The sequence below is a fragment of the Delphinapterus leucas genome, chromosome 7 (genome assembly GCF_059928025.1).
Source record: "Delphinapterus leucas isolate spDelLeu-1000000601 "Yukka" chromosome 7, BTC_Dleu_Yukka2, whole genome shotgun sequence".
NCBI classification, from domain to species: Eukaryota; Metazoa; Chordata; class Mammalia; order Artiodactyla; family Monodontidae; genus Delphinapterus; species Delphinapterus leucas.
In genome coordinates, this window is record NC_143135.1 from 16776324 (window position 1) to 16793199 (window position 16876).

The 16876-nt window shown below is 42.9% G+C and overlaps 1 pseudogene; it reads left to right on the forward strand.

The window, feature by feature from the left end:
* LOC149748698 (endoplasmic reticulum mannosyl-oligosaccharide 1,2-alpha-mannosidase pseudogene) overlaps positions 1 to 16876 on the forward strand; it is a 122811-nt pseudogene that overhangs the window by 12378 nt on the left and 93557 nt on the right.

Consider the following 16876-nt stretch of genomic DNA (forward strand, 5'->3'; position numbering starts at 1 on the left):
CTAAAAATAAGCAAACCAGCATGGGCTTCCGGCAACGGAACTCCAAAATCAACCTTAGAGAATCTATAGCTGGTAATTATCCAGGATAGTGGAATCTAGGAACAAACAAAACAAAGTGTGAGAAGCCCTGGGGAACTGAGGACTATCTTGAGTGGTGAGCCTAAGTGGTGGGTGGCTGGCTCGAGACGTAGGGAAGCCAGAGGCTGGAGAAAATCTTTGGGGTTCAGCTCCCCACACCCCACCTCCGACCTCCGCCTTAAGACAGATCAATGTCTAATTCTTCCAGTGCTAGGCTACTAGTGCTAGTGTCTGTCCTGCTGGGGTGAAGAATTGGTGGGAATAGGTGTGGACTGACTGACCTTGGGAATTTGCTCCTCCATTCCCCCCACCCTGGGGGCTACTATATAGCAAGGGAGGATATGCTTTCTCCCTGTGTTGCTTCTCCCTGTAGCAGAGGAAAAACTTTCACCTTTCTTGGTTCTTTGGTCTAATAGTCAAATTAGCATAGGATAGATTAACAGGGGAAAAATTAGTTACATACATATGGGGTCCCATAAGCATATGGGATCCCTAGGCAGTCAGACAATTGAGGCTTATATGCCATTCTGAGCTAAGGAAAAGGGGATAGGGGTCTGAGACTGCAAAGGAGAGGAAGACAATTCACAGGAAGTTGGAAAGAGCAAAGGTTTGGTAAACAAATGTTTGCTGTTCCATGCAGAGACAATGGGACACAGAGACTTTGATCCTTAGGCCCTGCAGAGCTCCCCACCTTACAACACCTCGCCCATGTTCATCGTGGTTATTTCTGGAGATGGTTCTCTTCCCAGACAAGGCCCTCTACCTGAATTCCTTTAGGCAATTAAAGGAAAGGTAAATATCTCTTGCGGAGTCTTTTGGGCTTTCATCGACTTCAGCTTAAAGTAATCCACATGTTAAAGTGGCACATTTTGGCGTGAGGGGAGGGGAGAACTTGTTTTAAACTCCTTCATCCCTAACTAAGGATTTAAAGGGGAAAGTCTGGCTAGAGTTCTCTGGTGAGGTGACAGCAATCAAGAGTGGTGCTTCTAGTGCTGGGGTTCTCTACCCTGTGACTCATAATCTCCCCATCCTTAATCTCTGTAGTGACACAGATAGGGCCTGGCTTTTGGACCTTTTTCAATATGCATGGCCAGATGAGCTGGCTGATACCCCTAGGAGAACACAAGATCACCAGCCGAAATAACCAGACACCAAAGTAGAACAACTTCCCCAAATGAGAGATGACACAAAACTGGATAACGTTTACCATCTGAAGCAAAATTATTCGAACAGATGGAAAGAAATTTAACATAAGTATGAAAATATTAGATTTGAAAAAATATAAAAGTTGCAAAAAAGGGAAGCTATCACTAGCTTTTACAGCAGAACCTGAGTAAAGAGATTAAGGAGTAGGGAGAGGAGGAAAACCACGGTAGGGAAACCAGGCACCACACAACCACTAATCCTTTTGTTGCCTCCTTCCAGGAGGTATACACACCAACCAGAGGTATTTTTCTTTTTTTTAACATCTTTATTGGAGTATAATTGCTTTACCATGCTGTGTTAGTTTCTGCTTTATAACAAAGTGAATCAGCTATACATATACATATATCCCCATATCCCTTCCCTCTTGCGTCTCCCTCCCTCCCACCCTCCATAACCCACCCCTCTAGGTGGTCACAAAACACCGAGCTGATCTCCCTGTGCTATGCGGCTTGTTCCACCTAGCTATCTATTTTACATTTGGTAGAGTATATACGTCCATGCCACTCTCTAACTTCGTCCCAGCTTACCCTTCCCCCTCCCCGTGTCCTCAAGTCCATTCTCTAGTAGATCTGTGTCTTTATTCCCATCCTGCCCCTAGGTTCTTCATAACCATTTTTTTCTTTTAGATTCCATATATATGTGTTAGCATACAGTATTTGTTTTTCTCTTTCTGACTTACTTCACTCTGTATGAAAGACTCTAGGTCCATCCACCTCACTACAAATAACTCAATTTCGTTTCTTTTTATGGCTGAGTAATATTCCATTGTATATATGTGCCACATCTTCTTTATCCATTCATATGTTGACGGACACTTAGGTTGCTTCCATCTCCTGGCTATTGTAAATAGAGCTGCAATGAACATTGTGGTACATGACTCTTTTTGAATTATGGTTTCCTCAGGGTATGTGCCCAGTAATGGGATTGCTGGGTCGTATGGTAGTTCTATTTTTAGTTTTTTAAGGAACCTCCATACTGTTCTCTATAGTGGCTGTATCGATTTACATTCCCACCAACAGTGCAAGAGGGTTCCCTTTTCTCCACACCCTCTCCAGCATTTACTGTTTGTAGATTTTTTTGATGATGGCCATTCTGACTGGTGTGAGGTGATACCTCATTGTAGTTTTGATTTGCATTTCTCTAATGATTAGTGATGTTAAGCATCCTTTCATGTGTTTGTTGGCAATCTGTATATCTTCTTTGGAGAAATGTCTATTTAGGTCTTCTGCCCATTTTTGGATTGGGTTGTTTGTTTTTCTGATACTGAGCTGCATGAGCTGCTTGTAAATTTTGGAGATTAATCCTTTGTCAGTTGCTTCATTTGCTAATATTTTCTCCCATGCTGAGGGTTGTCTTTTCGTCTTGTTTATGGTTTCCTTTGCTGTGCAAAAGCTTTTAAGTTTCATTAGGTCCCATTTGTCTATTTTTGTTTTTATTTCCATTTCTCTAGGAGGTGGGTCAAAAAGGATCTTGCTGTGGTTTATATCATAGAGCTTTCTGCCTATGTTTTCCTCTATGAGTTTTATGGTGTCTGGCCTTATATTTAGGTCTTTAATCCATTTTGAGTTTAACTTTGTGTATGGTGTTAGGGAGTGTTCTAATTTCATTCTTTTACATGTGGCTGTCCAGTTTTCTCAGGACCACTTACTGAAGAGGCTGTCTTTTTTCCATAGTATATTCTTGCCTCCTTTTTCAAAAATAAGGTGACCACATGTATGTGGGTTTATCTCTGGGCTTTCTATCCTGTTCCATGGATCTATAGTTCTGTTTTTGTGCCAGTACCATACTGTCTTGATTATTGTAGATTTGTAGTATATTCTGAAGTCCGGGATCCTGATTCCTCCAGCTCCGTTTTCCTTTCCCAAGATTGCTTTGGGGTCTTTTGTGTTTCCATACATATTGTAAAATTTTTTGTTCTAGTTCTGTGAAAAATGCCAGTGGTAGTTTGATAGGGATTGCACTGAATCTGTAGATTGCTTTGGGTAGTATAGTTATTTTCACAGTGTTGATTCTTCCAATCCAAGAACATGGCATATCTCTCCATCTGTTTGTATCATCTTTAATTTCTTTTATCAGTGTCTTATAATTTTCTGCATACGGGTCTTCTGTCTCCTTAGGTAGGTTTATTCCTTGGTACTTTTTTCTCTTTGTTGCAATGGTAAATGGGAGTGTTTCCTTAATTGCTCTTTCAGATTTTCCATCATTACTGTATAGGAATGCAAGAGATTTCTGTGCATTAATTTTGTATCCTGCTACTTTACCAAAATCATTGATTAGCTCTAGCAGTTTTCTGGTAGCATCTTTAGGATTCTCTATGTATAGTATCTTGTCTTCTGCAAACAGTGATAGCTTTACTTCTTCTTTTTGGATTTGTATTTCTTTTATTTCTTTTTCTTCTCTGATTGCTGTGGCTAAAACTTCCAAAACAATGTTGATTAATAGTGGTGAGAGTGGGCAACCTTGTCTTGTTCCTGATCTTAGTGGAAATGCTTTCAGTTTTTCACCATTGAGGACGATGTTGGCTGTGGGTTTCTCATATATGGCCTCTATGCCTACTTTCTGGAGGGTTTTTATCATACATGGGTGTTGAATTTTGTTGAAAGCTTTTTCTGCATCTATTGAGATGACCATATGGTTTTTATTCTTCAGTTTATTAATATGATGTATCACATTGACTGATTTGTGTATATTGAAGAATCCTTGCATTCCTGGGATAAACCCCACTTGATCATGGTGTATGATCCTTTTAATGTGCTGTTAGATTCTGTTTCCTAGTACTTTGTTGAGGATTTTTGCATCGATGTTCACCAGTGATATTGGCCTGTAGTTTTCTTTCTTTGTGACATCTTTCTCTGGTTTGGTATCAGGGTGATGGTGGCTTCATAGGATGAGTTTGGGAGTGTTCCTCCCTCTGCTATATTTTGGAAGAGTTTGAGAAGGATAAGTGTTAGCTCTTGTCTAAATGTTTGATAGAATTTGCCTGTGAAGCCATCTGGTCCTAGGCTTTTGTTTGCTAGAAGATTTTTAATCACAGCCTCAATTTCAGTACTTCTGATTGGTCTGTTTATATTTTCTAGTTCTTCCTGGTTTGGTCTCGGAAGGTTGTGCTTTTCTAAGGGTCTGTCCATTTCTTCCAGGTTGTCCATTTTATTGGTATAGGGTTGCTTGTATTAATCTCTTGCGATCCTTTGTATTTCTGCAGTGTCAGCTGTTACTTCTTTTTAATTTCTAATTCTATTGATTTGATTCTTCTCCCTTTTTTTCTTGATGAGTCAGGCTAATGGTTTATCAATTTTGTTTACCTTTCAAAGAACAAGCTTTTAGTTTTATTGATCTTTGCTATTGTTTCCTTCATTTGTTTTTCATTTATTTCTGATCTGATCTTTATGATTTCTTTCCTTCTGGTACCTTTGGGGTTTTTTTGTTCTTCTTTCTCTAATTGCTTTAGGTGTAAGGTTAGGTTATTTGAGGTGTTTCTTGTTTCTTGACTTAGGATTGTGTTGCTATAAACTTCCCTCTTAGAACTGCTTTTGCTGCATCCCATACGTTTTGAGTTGTCATGTTTTCATTGTCATTGGTTTCTAGGTATTATTTGATTTCCTCTTTGATTTTTTCAGTGATCTCTTGGTTATTAAGTAGTGTATTGTTTAGCATCCATGTGTCTGTATTTTTTACAGATTTTTCCTGTAATTGATATCTAGTGTCATAGCGTTGTTGTCGGAAAAGATACTTGATTCAATTTCAATTTTCTTAAATTTACCAAGGCTTGATTCATGACCCAAGATATGATCTATCCTGGAGAATGTTCCATGAACACTTGAGAAGAAAGTGTATTCTGTTGTTTTTGGATGGAATGTCCTATGAGTATCAATTAAGTCCATCTTTTTAATGTATCATTTAAAGCTTGTGTTTCCTTATATATTTTCATTTTGGATGATCTGTCCATTGGTGAAAGTGGTGTGTTAAAGTCCCCTACTATGATTGTGTTACTGTCAATTTCCCCTTTTATGGCTGTTTATGTATTGAGGTGCTCCTATGTTGCTGCATAAATATTTACAATTGTTATCTCTTCTTCCTGATTGATCCCTTGATACTTATATAGCGTCCTTCTTTGTCTCTTGTAATAGTCTTTGTTTTAAAGTATATTTTGTCTGATATGAGAATTGCTACTCCAGCTTTCTTTTGATTTCCATTTGCCTGGAATATCTGTTTCTATCCCTTCACTTTCAGTCTGTGTCCCTAGGTCTGAAGTGGGTCTCTTGTAGACAGCATATATATGGGTCTAGTTTTTGTATCCATTCAGCCAATCTATGTCTTTTGGTTGGGGCATTTAATCCATTTACATTTAAGGTAGTTATTGATATGTATGTCCCTATGACCATTTTCTTAATTGTTCTGGGTTTGTTATTGTAGGTCTTTTCCTTCTCTTGTGTTTGCTGCCTAGAGAAGTTCCTTTAGCATTTGTTGTAAAGCTGGTTTGGTTGTGCTGAACTCTCTCAGCTTTTGCTTGTCTGTAAAGGTTTTAATTTCCCCATCAAGTCTGAATGAGATCCTTGCTGGGTAGAGTAATCTTGATTGTAGTTTTTCTCCTTCATCACTTTAAATATGTCCTTCCACTCCTTTCTGGCTTGGAGAGTTTCTGCTGAAAGAGCAGCTGTTAACCTTATGGGGATTCCCTTGTATGTTATTTGTTGTTTTTCCCTTGCTGCTTTTAATATTTTTTCTTTGTATTTAATTTTTGATAATTTGATTAATATGTGTCTTGGTGTGTTTCGCCTTTGATTTATCCTGTATGGGACTCTCTGCGCTTCCTGGGCTTGACTGACTGTTTCCTTTCCCATATTAGGGAAGTTTTCAACTATAATCTCTTAAAATATTTTCTCAGTCCCTTTCTTTTTCTCTTCTTCTTCTGGGATCCCTATAATTCGAATGTTGCTGAGTTTAATGTTGTCTCAGAGATCTCTGAGACTGTCCTCAATTATTTTCTTTCTTTTTTCTTTATTCTGCTCTGCAGTAGTTATTTCCACTATTTTATCTTCCAGGTCACTTATCTGTTCTTCTGCCTCAGTTATTCTGCTATTGATTCCTTCTAGAGAATTTTTAATTTCATTTATTGTGTTGTTCATCATTTTTGGTTTGCTCTTTAGTTTCTCTAGTTCTTTGTTAAATGTTTCTTATATTTTCTCCATTCTATTTCCAAGATTTTGGATCATCTTTACTATCATTACTCTGAGTTCTTTTTCAGGTAGACTGCCTATTTCCTCTTCATTTGTTTGTTTTGGTGGGTTTTTACCTTGCTCCTTCATCTGCTGTGTGTTCCTCTGTCTTTTCATTTTGCTTAACTTACTGTGCTCGGGGTCTCCTTTTTGCAGGCTGCAGGTTCGGAGTTCCCATTGTTTTTCGTGTCTGTCTCCCGTGGCTAAGTTTGGTTCAGTGGGTTGTGTAGGCTTCCTTGTGGAGGGAACTAGTGCCTGTGTTCTGGTGGATGAGGCTGGCTCTTGTCTTTCTGGTGGGCAGTTCTGCCTCCAGTCGTTTGTTTTGGGGTGTCTGTGACCTTATTATGATTTTAGGCAGCCTTTCTGCTAGTGAGTGGGGTTGTGTTCCTGTCTTGCTAGTTGTTTGTCATAGTGTGTCCAGCAGTGTAGCTTGCTGGTCGTTGAGTGGAGCTGGGTCTTAGCGTTGAGATGGAGATCTCTGGGAGAGCTTTCACCATTTGATATTACGTGGAGCTGGGAGGTCTCTGGTAGACCAATGTCCTGATCTCAGCTCTCCCACCTCATAGGCACAGGCCTGACACCCCGCCGGAGCACCAAGATCCTGTCATCCACACGGCTCAGAATAAAATGGAGAAAAAAAGAAAGAAAGGAAGAAAAAAATAAAATAAAAAAGTTATTAAAATAAAAAATAATTGTTAAAAATGTTTAAAAATAATTTTATAAAAGAAACAAAAAAAGAAAGAAGAGAGCAACCAAATCAGAAAAAAAATCCACCAATGATAAGAAGTGCTAAAAACTATACTAAAAAAAAACAACAACAAAAACGGGCAGACAGAGCCCTAGGACAAATGGTAAAAGTGGGCTTCCCTGGTGGCACAGTGGTTGAGAATCTGCCTGCCAATGCAGGGGACACGGGTTCGAGCCGTGGTCTGGGAAGATCCCACATGCCGCGGAGCAACTAAGCCCGTGTGCCACAGCTACTGAGCCTGCGCGACTGGAGCCTGTGCTCCGCAACAAGAGAAGGCCGCGACAGTGAGAGGCCCGCACACCGCGATGAAGAGTGGCCCCCGCTCGCTGCAACTAGAGAAAGCCCTCGCACAGAAACGAAGACCCAACACAGCCAAAAATAAATAAATTTATTTTTTAAAAAATGGTAAAAGCAAAGCTATACAGAGAAAATTACACACAGAAGCATACACATACATACTGACAAAAAGTGAAAAAGAAAAAAAAATATATATTGTTGCTCCCAAAGTCCACCTCCTCAATTTGGGATGATTCGTTGTCTATTCAGGTATTCCACAGATGCAGGGTACATCAAGGTGATTGTGGAGATTTAATCCGCTGTTCCTGAGGCTGCTGGAGAGATTTCCCTTTCTCTTCTTTGTTCGCACAGCTCCCGGGGTTCAGCTTTGGATTTGGCCCCGCCTCTGTGTGTAGGTCGCCTGAGTGCGTCTGTGCTTCGCTCAGACAGGACGGGGTTAAAGGAGCCGCTGATTCGGGGGCTCTGACTCACTCAGGCCACGGGGAGGGAGGGGTATGGAGTGCGGGGCGAGCCTGCGGCAGCAGAGGCCAGCTTGACGTTGCACCAGCCTGCTGCGCGCTGTGCGTTCTCCCGGGGAAGTTGTCCCTGGATCACGTGACCCTGGCAGTGGCGGGCTGCACAGGCTCTCGGGAGGGGAGGTGTGGAGAGTGACCTGTGCTCGCACACAGGCTTCTTGGTGGCGGCAGCAGCAGCCTTAGCGTCTCATGCCCGTGTCTGGGGTCTGCGCTGTTAGCCGCGGCTCGTGCCCGTCTCTGGAGCTCCTTTAAGCAGCACTGTTCATCCCCTCTCCTCGAGCACCAGGAAACAAAAAGGTAAGAAAAAGTCTCTTGCCTTTTTGGCAGCTCCAGACTTTTCCCGGACTTCCTCCCGGCTAGCTGTGGCACACTAGCCCCCTTCAGGCTGTGTTCATGCAGCCAACCCCAGTCCTCTCCCTGGGATCCGACTCCGAAGCCCGAGCCTCAGCTCCCAACCCCCGCCCGCCCCGGTGGGTGAGCAGACAAGCCTCTCCGTCTGGTGAGTGCCGGTCGGCACTGATCCTCTGTGCGGGAATCTCTCCTCTTTGTCCTCCGCACCCCTGTTGCTGCGGTCTCCTCCGCGACTCCTTAGCTACCCCCTCCGCCACCCGCAGTCTTCGCCCGCGAAGGGGCTTCCTAGTGTGTAGAAACCTTTCCTCCTTCACGGCTCCCTCCCACTGGTGCAGGTCCCGTCCCTATTCTTTTTTTTTTTTTTTTTTTTTTTTGCGGTACGCGGGCCTCTCACTGTTGTGGCCTGTCCCGTTGCGGAGCACAGGCTCCGGACGCACAGGACCAGCAGCCATGGCTCACAGGCCTAGCCGCTCCATGGCATGTGGGATCTTCCCAGACCAGGGCATGAACCCGTGTCCCCTGCATCGGCAGGCGGACTCTCAACCACTGTGCCACCAGGGAAGCCCGCATTATCCTTTATTTAAACTCATAGAGGTTAAAATATTTGCCCAAGTTCATATAGCTAAGAAGAGGAAGGACTGGAGTTTGAAACAGTTCTAACTAACTTCAAAGCCCATGTCCTTTCCTCTATGCCTTGCTTCATTCAACCCAATAGCAGAGGCAAACTCACATGTGGCTATCGTCAAATGGGTTGAGAGCTCTGGGAAACATAAGTATGAAGTATTTGGGAACCCTAGGGGAACTCAGAGCAGGGTACCACTAACTGACCTCAGGAATGTTTGTTAAGGCTTCCCAGAGGGAAGGCTGATGTGCCTTGAAGGATGATTAGGAAAAAAAAAATTAAAACAGTGTCTATTCAGTGAAAAGTGGTCAAGTGTTCTTGTGGGGCCAGAGGTGCTTTTGTAAAAAGTATACAGAGTAGAGTAGATAGGACAGAAGCCTGGGCCCTGGGAACTAACAATGTGGGTTCAAATTCCAACTCTGTCACATACAAGCTTGTCAAGTGCTTGAAATGCTATAAACTTGTTTCCTCAGATGCAAAAGGAGAGCAACAATAGTTCATACCTCATAGGTATTAGAAGGAATAAATTAAAGAAGATGATGCATATAAAGCATTTAGCACACTGCCTGGTCCCAAGTCTTGACATTCCCCCCTTCCCTCGCCCGGTTTCTTCCCCAGCTGCCAGGAATCAGAGCAGTGGGTCCCAAAGTGTGGTCTGTAAGCCGGCAGCCTCAGCAGAACCTGGGAACCTGTTAGAAATGCAGTCTCCTCTTTCCCCTACATCTACTGAATCAGAATATCTGGGGAGAGGGACAAAAGCGGGCTGAAATTTAATGAGCCCTCAGATAATTCTCAGGTATGCAAAAACCTGAGAAGCATTGCTCGAGTTCTTTCGAGGCTTAGTTAACACATCACTACAGAGAGGAGGGTCACTGGCCGTCTGCAAGGTCCTCTTTTTCATTAGCCCACTGTAAAGACATTCTCCGAACAGAAAGTGTCGTCCAGCGCTATAAACCACAGGACTAGAGCCTGCCCAATGTCCCCAGGGGAAGTAACTAAACTACCCCGCAGGGTAAAAATTCGTCAAACTGAGCCACATGCGCAGCGCAGTGCTCCGCGGGGCGGGCTGGGGGCGGTGTTTCTAGGGCCTTGGCAGGAAACAGGAAGCAGAAGCTAAACGTCATCTGCTCGGAGGCAGCGGCACAGCTGGGGGAGAGCCGCAGCAGGTAAACGACGCTCTTGTGTGGGGAAAGGGGAATTACCCCTGTGGTATCTAATTATTTTCCTCGTAGCCTTTCTGACTGGGTGTGAACTACTTTCCATGAACATAAACACTGCCGCTAGTGAGGCCTCCATAGATGTCAGTATAGTGTCAGAAGTGACAAACGTTCAGTTTGAGTTCCGAGAACTCTCTCGTCTCACCGGAGATGAGAAATTTCAGGAGGTAGTGATGAAAGTGACAAAGTATATACATTCCCTGCCTGGGAAGAATGATGGGTTAGTGCCCATATTCATTTATATCAACAGTGGCTTCTTCCCTTAAGTGGATCTTCACTCTTGGAACCAGAGCTCTGCTGAAGCAGTGGATCCAAGGAAGAAAGAAAGAAACTCAGTTGCTACAAGACTATGTTGAAGCCGTAGAGGAATAAAAGAGCACCTGCTTCAGCAGTCTGAGCCCAGCAAGATGAGTTTTGTGGGAAAGTTGTGGATGGAAAGTTCTGAGTCAAGATGCATTGAATGCGTTTTTTGCTTGGGAACCCTGGCTCTGGGTGTAAGCTGTGGTCTGACCGCTGACCACATGGAGCTAGCTGAAGCCTTTATGGTGACCTGTTACTAGATGTATCATCAGTTTAGGAGTGGGGTGAGTCCAGAAATTTTGTACTTCAGCGTTAACCCCAAAGTTAGCCATAAGGATATGGGGATCTGGCCTGAAGACCATTTCAATCTGCTTTGACTAGACACGGTGGAGGTCTGTTCTGTCTGTACTGTTCAGTGGGGACAAGGAATACCAGGATCAGGGGTGGGAGATTCTGCAGTATTTCAACAGATATACCAACATCCAGTCAGGTGTCTATTCTTTTTTTTGGCTGTGTTGGGTCTTCGTTGCTGCGCGCGGGCCTTCTCCAGTTGCCGCGAGCGGGGGCTGCTTTTTGTTGCGGTGCGCGGGCTTCTCATTGCGGTGGCTTCTCATTGCGGTGGCTTCTCTTGTTGCGGAGCACGGGCTCTAGGCGCGTGGGCTTCAGTAGTTGTGCCTCGCGGGCTCAGTAGTTGTGGCTCGCGGGCTCTAGAGCGCAGGCTCAGTAGTTGTGGCTCACGGGCTTAGTTGCTCTGCGGCATGTGGGATCTTCCCGGACCAGGGCTCGAACCCGTGTCCCCTGCCCTGGCAGGTGGATTCTTAACCACTCCGCCACCAGGGAAGTCCCCAGGTGTCTATTCTTCAATCGATAATGTTCAGAATCAAATCCCAAGAGACAAGATGAAAAGTTTCTCTCTATGATAAACTCTAGGTACACATATCTTCTCTTTTCAGATGACATGGACTTCCTCAACCTTGACAAATATGTATTTAACATAAAGGGTCATCCCCTGGCCATCTGGACTTCAGCTTAAAAGGCTTGGAACAACACCCAATCGTGGGACTTTTCTGGATTGAACATCGTGTATAGTAGACTTTTCTTTTAAGTTATAGATAGGCAAGCCAATTGCTTATGCATAAAATGAGTCATCCGTTGACCTTTAGCCATGAGGATGTGCAGCCCAGTTGGCTACTGTGAGCCAGACAAATTCCAAATTCTGGGCTGAAGAGGTCAAGTCCAATGGGACAGCTGGGGTCCAGGACTCCTTGGAAGGCAAGGTACCTGTGGGTTTTTCAGGGCAGATGCTGGTGGTTTTGAATCTATCCTCATGTATTTCTTTAGGTGGTAATTCAGATTGACTTTAGGGTTTCTTTTAGTCTGTGCTTTCTAGATCAGGACCACTGTAAGAAGGAGGAATAAAATCAGCAAAGTTTTGATTTATAGGAAACAAAACAAAAATCTACCAACAACACAAAATCCTGCCAAACAGCCTGATTTGTGTTGTCAATTAGCTCCTTTTGGGGGAAACTGCACTGCTGTTGGGAGAAGAGAGAGGCTTATAACTGGTGACATAGTTGATGGACGCTGGCAATGGAGGCTAATGGGGAAGGCAGAGACAGACTAAATATGCTCTGTGGAAGGACAGGGCTCCTGTTGAGCTTGGTCAGCTTGTGATTTAAAAAGATATTAAGGAAAAAATAATTGGTTGCAATTCCAGTGACACTTACCTGTGTCATTCTCACTATTAATTGAGTTACCATACTGTGCCCAATAAAGTTTTAACAGAGAGAAGCATGGCGAATTTGTAGACCCAGCAGGTTGCTTATTGGGGCTGCACAGTCTGGCTTCTGCTATGAACATGGAAAGATGGGCTATCAACTTTACATTTACCCTCCAGCTGGGCTCTCTCAGCTGTTTGGAAGAGCCAAATATAGGCAGTAAGTAAAAGGAACAACCTAGGAACCCATGCAGTTAATAGTGAGAGAGAGGTTTAATAATGGTTATTTGGTTAGAGAGGTACTGTCTCAGAACAGTAGAGAAGCATTGTAGGACAGTGAATAAGAGCTCAGATTCTGGAGTCGGTGAGACCTGATTGGATAGCTTGTTATTGTTCTGAAAATATTCCTCCTTCATACAGCACTGTGGAGTTCTATACTTCCCTTCTACACTGATGTTGGGCGTAGTCATGTGACCTGCTTTGGGATGTTAGCAGGGGTGATGGGAGCAGAGGCTTGAAATGTGTGAGGCTTGTGTGGTTGGCCTGCCCCCTTGTGCTTTGGTTATCCGTCACAGGGAGGACGTGCTTCTGGTAGCCACTCTCCTTTCAGCCTGGGATCCAGAGTGACATAATGGAGTCGACCTAACAATCTACAGCTGAGGGTAACTTATCAGCTGAATCATAGTTGACCTGCGCGCGTTCCTGAGCCTGAACATAAATGCTGTTGTAAGTCACTGAGCATGGGAGTGGTTTGTTATGTAGCTGGCCTAGACACTTGGCTACAAATACTCCCTCTGCTGCCTTCTAGTAGTACAGCTCTGGCAACATACCACTCTCTTTAAGCCTTAATTGTGTTATCTACAGTATGGGCAGCGTTATAACTATCACACGGGTAGCATTAAATGAACTAATACATATACGTGTGCTTCATTATATCGCGTACTTAATGAACATTAGGTATAGTTTAGAGCTATAAGTATAATAATCATGGCTACAATTTATTGAGCACTTACTACGCTATGCCTGAATCTAATTCAGATAATTTGCCTCTTTAATTTTTTGATTGATATTCCTTGCAACTCCAAGAGATAATTATCAATGTTATGTTATCGATGTAGCATATTAATATTATTATTAATTCCCATTTTACAAATGAATGCTCAGAGTGGTTAAGTAACTTGCACAAAGTTGCATATATAGGAAATGGCACAGTTGGGTTCTTTTCCTAGTCTGCTTTACCCTGTGGGTTATATTCTTTGCAGTGTGCTAAAATTTTTCATCCAAGTTTATGACTACAACTAATGTCAGTATAGTGCACCATGATTAATGAGGCACTTTGACATTATCACATACAGTCCCTCCAATAGCAAAGGTGGACATACAGTGTTGTGGCCCCCAAGAAATTTTTTCTTCTTTCTTTCTGGCTGCCAGGAAATCACCTTGGAATCAACACATGCAGATCCCCCTCATTCAGTAGTTTGGGTGTGACCACTTTAATATCACGTAGGGAGCATCCTTTTAGAAGGATTAATGTGTTTAAAGCCACAGAGGCTAGTTCTACTTAGAATGGTGGGGTGTGCATTTCTCAAATCCCTGGGTAGCCACTCTTACAAGGGTAGACAAGCAGCCCCATATTCTGAAGGCAGAGGCTGTAATCAGACCTTGTTAGTTTTGAGGGCATCAAAAGAAAAGCAGCCTGTTCCCCTGGTCAGGAAAGAAGGTGGATAGGTGGTTTTGGATCTGAGAGGCAGAGGATAAACAAACAAGAGTGATCCAGTACTCCTGGGGCCGGATAGTTCCCTGGAAAGTGGCTGTACACAGGAACTACAAGTGTTGGTCGTTAGATCTATAACTGGCAGAAGTCCAACTTTGGGGTTTTGTTGGTTGAGCCTGACTTTAAAGGGACTGAGACTCACTTCTTTCGAAGAATGACTGCAGGCTGTGCTGGAATCTGGAGCAGTGAAATAACACAGCAGTAGATCCACACAACTTTGGTAAAGAACCAGCTCCAGCAAAGAAACCAGAGCAGGCCTGTTGACTAATCAGACTCGATTTTCTATTTCCCTGGGTAAGAAAAAACCTTTTTATGGGTCTCTAAAGCCCTTGAATTTCTTGAATAATTCATGGGAATAAGGAGCTTCAAGAGGGAGACACTGGCTTTATTGCTAATAAAGCTAATAGAAGTGATGTGACTGTATTTGTATCTCACGTATGTGTAGCTCTTTGTATCTGTTATGTATAGTCAGGAAAACCAAAGCTTGGAGACATGCCCAGAGATTTACAGTTAAGAAGTGCTGGCACCAGAACTCAGATTCTGGTCTTTTGATTGTACTTCCTGCCCCTCCTGCCTGGTTCCCTCAATCTGCCTAGGTGGAAGAGCTCTGTACTTAGAGTTGTTGCCCTGCCTACGTAAGACTCACATAAGGCAATGTACAAGTTTAACAAGATTGATGCATTGAGGAGACGTGAGAAGTTTATCAAAACAACTTCAAACTGAACATTGGATACCTCTGTTTATAATAGGTTTTGTTTTTCACGTTATAGGGTTTTTTCCACTGGCCGCTTTACCTCACTTGGTCCTCATATTCACACCATTTCCATACCCTCCTCCCCCCCCCGCCCACTTATCTGTCCCTTCTTTTGCCTCTCCATTTCTCTCAAGAAGAAAAAACAAATTCCTCTTATCTCATGGTTTTCTTCTTTGTTCCCTTGACTCTTGCTTATACCCATGTCCCCAAGGCTTCACCTTCTATCCCAAAGACTTATATCATTTTGCCAGCAAAGTCATTTCTCTTTCTAAGAGAGATACTGTCACCAGCTTTTTTTTTTAAACATCTTTATTGGAGTATAATTGCTTTACCATGCTGTGTTAGTTTCTGCTTTATAACAAAGTGAATCAGCTATACGTATACATATATCCCCATATCCCCTCCCTCTTCTTACATCTCCCTCCCACCCTGCCTATCCCAGCCCTCTAGGTGGTCGCAAAGCACCGAGCTGATCTCCCTGTGCTATGCGGGTGCTTCCCACTAGCTATCTGTTTTACATTTGGTAGTGTATATATGTCCATGCCACTCTCTCACTTCATCCCAGCTTACCCTTCCCCCTCCCCGTGTCCTCAAGTCCATTCTCTACGTCTGTGTCTGTATTCCTGTCCTGCCCCTAGGTTCTTTAGAACCTTTTTTTTTTTTTTTAAGATTCCATACATATGTGTTAGCATACGATATTTGTTTTTCTCTTTCTGACTTACTTCACTCTGTATGACAGACTCTAGGTCCATCCACCTCACCACAGATAGCTCAATTTCGTTTCTTTTTATGCCTGAGTAATATTCCATTGTATATATGTGCCACATCTTCTTTATCCATTCATCTGTCAATGGACACTTAGGTTGCTTCCATGTCCTGGCTATTGTAAATAGAGCTGCAGTGAACATTGTGGTGCATGACTCTTTTTGAATTATGGTTTTCTCAGGGTATATGCCCAGTAGTGGGTTTGCTGGGTCGTATGGTAGTTCTATTTTTAGTTTTTTAAGGAACCTCCATACTGTTCTCCATAGTGGCTGTATGTTACCAGCTTTTAAGACAGTTTATTCATGCATCAAGTGGTGCATGCATTTCCCTTATTGAGGAATTACTATGTGTCAAGGGCTGTTCTAGGTGTTAGGAACACACCAGCGAATGAAACAAAGTTTATGCTTTTATGGAGAGAAATAAACGAGAGCACTTTGGTATGCAATATGGTGAAAATATAAGGAAAAAATACAGCAAAGGGAAAAATAAAGCATGGTAATGGAGTAAGGAGTCTTGGGGGAGAGTAGTTATTTCATATAAAATGTTTATATATATATATACATATACACATATATGTATGTATATATATAAACTGACATATCAGAAGGAAGTGAGGAAATGAGCCATACTGATACTTTAGAGAACAGCATTCCTGGAAGAGGAAACATCAAGTGCAAAGGCCTTGAAGTAGAAGTCTGCTTAGCTGTTTCAAGGAAGAGCAGAGACCAATATGGCTGTATTAAAGCGAATGAATAGGAGTGGGGTGGAGTGTGACTGCTGTAATTCATATTATTAAGAACCTTAAAGGCCATTGGAGGAATTACAGTCTTATTTGTATCTCTAGTATGTGTACTATTTGTATCTTTTATGTACAGCTGGGGACACCAAAGCTGTGAATGAAATAGGAAGCCGTTGGAAGGTTTGGAACAGAGGATTGAGCTGAACTGACTTATATTTCTAAAGGATCTCTCTGGTTGCTGTCTTGAGAATAGATGCTAAGAAGCCAAGGGCAGAATGGGGGAGGTAAGGTGGGACACAGAATAATCCATGCGAGAATTGAAGGTGCCTTGGTCCAGGGATGTTTGGTGGTGAGAGGGGTAAGAAGTAGTTGGAGTCTCTATATAGTTCGAATGTAATGCTGGAAGAATTTGATGATTGGTTACCTGTGGTAACCTAAGGCAGAAGTGATAAGGATGTCTGAAGCTTTTTGGATGAGCACTTTGAAGGATGGGGATACCATTCGTCAAATAGGGAAGACCATGGAAGGAACATGCTTGGTGGAAGGTGATCAGCAGCTTAGTTTTGGGCTTATGTAG